This window comes from Papaver somniferum, chromosome 9 (assembly GCF_003573695.1).
Source record: "Papaver somniferum cultivar HN1 chromosome 9, ASM357369v1, whole genome shotgun sequence".
In the NCBI taxonomy this organism is placed as follows: domain Eukaryota; kingdom Viridiplantae; phylum Streptophyta; class Magnoliopsida; order Ranunculales; family Papaveraceae; genus Papaver; species Papaver somniferum.
In genome coordinates, this window is record NC_039366.1 from 63,553,827 (window position 1) to 63,557,332 (window position 3,506).

The following is a 3,506-nucleotide window of genomic DNA, read 5'->3' on the forward strand; positions in this document are numbered from 1 at the left end:
CTAACAGAAGCAATTGACCATTTTCAGGATTCCGATAATCTAGAAATTAGGGAAATTGTAGTTAGTCTACCTAGAGACACCCAAAACTCTAAGTTTTGGGGTGATTATCATTCTCCCTGTGATTTACCTTTAACTCTTAGAAAGTTCCCTCGTGTAGGGCTTGACATTTGTGACTCAACCATCGTACAAGATTATCTCCATACACGTTTTCCCGAACCTAATAATGTCTAGAAAGAAGTTCAGTCATTAGAAACCCATCCTCTGGTTGATGTGGTTTTCCCAGGCTATGATACCCTTATTGACTTTGTTTTCCCACCAAATAGTTTTCTTCCAAATGTGGGAACGTTTGTATCTCAAATGTGTCGAATATTTAGTTGTGAGACTAAACCTAAATGCTTTAGGAAATTAGAATCAACACATTTTCTTAAGAATGACTACTACCCTCACTGTGGTCAATTTTGTAAGTCAAACCTGATTGACTTAGAGGATCCTCAATTATTTAGGTTATTATTATGTGCTTCTAAATTTTTATTTGAGTTTTACAGACTCTAGGACCTAATAATTCGGATCTCACTTTTGAGGAGTTGAAGCCTAAAGAAATATATTTAGACCCTTTTATAGAATCTGAACCTGAACCACAATTAGACGGAGTTGTCTTAATCAGGAAACTAGGTAAGGGCATGCTAGTATTGTTCATTTTCTTGGTTTACTGCAGTTTCCTTTGGTCATCTCTATTTGGTTTTGAAGACCCACAGTTATTCCGGCTACTGTTATACGGTTCGAGTTGACTAATCCTTTCCTAAGTCTGGCTGAAGACTTTAAACTTAGCACTTCTTGGGAGGTAACCCATGCTCATGCAACATGGTAATATCTTTCCTTAACTTTTTTTCTTAAAGTGGTAACAGTTTCTCCTTGTTCATGCTTTTAATTTTATCTTTAGAACATCGAGGAAAATGTTAGATTTAAGTTTGGGGGTGGGGAAGAACTTTTTAGTTGCACTTTTGAAACTTCTAGCGTCACATGGTATCCGGTTAGCTAAGTTTACATACTGTTTTTCACCGAAAAGATAGAAATTGGAATGCTAGGGATAACAACCTTTTGAGACATTAGAGAAAAAGACATTGAGATCCTTGAAATTCAGGAGAGAACTTGTTCCTTTTAGAGGGTAACCGTGATGGACCTAACCATACATGATGGAAAGGCAAGTAGGTCAGGAAATGCCAGAAAGACAAAGCAACCTCACAATATAGTCTTAGTTACTGGATTGCGACATCAAAATCTATGAAGAAAGTTGAAGACGTTTTAGGTTTAGAAGCAACAATAGAAAAGAATAATTCAAAAATCAAAGTTGAAGTTATAAGAGCAAATGATATAAGTTGTTAAAATCCATGATACCAAGACATCACAAGTTGCGAAGATCCAAGTTTTGAAAGTCCTTCTCTCATGGCCATGTAAATTGTTGTCTTGTAATTTTTGTTTCCAAAAAAAAAAAAAAATGAAAATGAAAAAAAAATGAAAAAAATGAAAAATGAAAAAAAATCATCGTTACGTTTTGTTCAATAAGGCCAAAGGGAAGTAGAAATTTATAAGTCAAACAAGAAATCGAAGAGAAGAGTTAATTGTCAAGGTTCTATGAGGTTCGATAGTTTATCATCAACAGTTGAAGACCGAAGAAGACGTTGTTTCTACTGAGCACTATGAGAGAGTCGAAGAAAGATACATTTGGTTGCTTTGTTAGTCCGCTTTCAATCTGGCACAAGAGCTTTCTAGCACTGGTTTAACTCATCACACGTAATTAGTCCATATGTGTAGTATATGTCCCTCTCATATTTATCTCTCTCCTAATCTTATCCAGCTGTAAAGCAGCGGACGCATCTTACAATGTTTATCTAGCTGTGTAGCGGATATCTCTTTATCTAGCAGTGTTGCGGATGTGTCTCCCCTTTTCTTCAGTCAGCTTTAGAGCTGACACCTTTAATTTCTCTGGCATTCTAGTTACTTGGAGATAGGTTGAGAATATGTATGTCCTCATAGCTCTTTGGATACTTGTGATCAATTAGAAGTAATGGTTTTGTGGGTACACCTCTGGTAAACCCTCTGAGATTAACTTGGTTTTATTTTCTTATTATTAGTTTTGCTCGAGGACTAGCAAATAATAAGTTTGTGGGTATTTGATAGACGCATTTATGTGTCTAATTTGTCCTCAATGTTTCATATTGTTAGTACTCGATTTCGTACTTATTATGGTGTTTTGTGTGTTTATAGGTATTTTTTGGAAATAAACATTGTTGGAAAATTCGGCTCGAAAAGTTGCTCGGGACACCTCCGGAGAACATTTGCTATACGGATCCCAGATTTGGATAAGGGTCACCCATGGTTATGTGTAGCCCAAATTCATCTTCAGCACCCAGGGCTATATTTAGCCCAAATATGTCCACAACACCCATTTGTTATTGGAACCCAAGCAGTTGGTTAAGGGGCACCTTCATCCCCTTCGTTTGAACTGAATATTGGCGGGAAAATATTTTTATTCACTGTCAGATTTCAATCAAGGATTTGGAGGTGTTATAGGGAGACTAAATGGCTGAAAATTTATGGGATTGTTCCTGGGAAATATACAAAGCTATTACAAGTGTTTTGGTCTATCAAACTTGGCTGAAAAATCCGTGAGAAGAAATTAGGGAAGAACGTGCATGAGAGGGACAGTTCACGGGATTACATGAGTTTTGGAGAATTTAAACGTGTTTTGCTTATGTGTGATGACTCTAGCAACACATTGGACCTTGAAAAAGATAAATGAGGAGATTTTGCAGCTGTAGAAACGCGTGAGAAGCTAAATCAGCTTGAAGGAGTGTGAGAATACTTCCCCAGTTGGGGATACTAAGACCACGCCCGCTCCTACGGTGTTATTGCTAAGGGTGGCGGAGCCGTCAAAATACAAAAACCACACTTCTTCCTCGACAATAGAGATGTCTGGAAATTCTCCAGGAAGATCCTCGTGTAGCCCCGTAGTGCCTTCTCCAGGGAATGCTGCTAGTAAGTCTGTGACTTCTTGCCCCTTGATAGCTCTAGGCGATTCACATGTTATGTCCATCTCTGACATTTGGAGAAGACACTTGGTTGTCCTTCCCGTCAGGACTGGTTTTGAAAGTAAAAACTTTGCAGGATCAGATTTAGATACGAGTACCACCTTGTTGGACAGTAGGTAATGCCTAAACTTCTGAATGGAATGGATTAGAGCTAAACATGCTTTCTCCGCCTTGGGATATCTGAGTTCAGCATCTCTTAATATTCGGCTAAAGTAGTATATGGGACGTTTGATTCCCTCGTCGTCCTCTTGAGCGAGAAAAGCCCCGACGGCGGTATCACCGAAGGCGGTGTAGATACACAGCGGCTTCCTTTGGACGGGAGACTTCATGATGCCTGGAGATGACAGTATTCGTTGAATCTTTCGAAACGCTTCATGTTGGGTTGCGGTCCAGACGAAGCTGGCTCCTTTCTTCAGC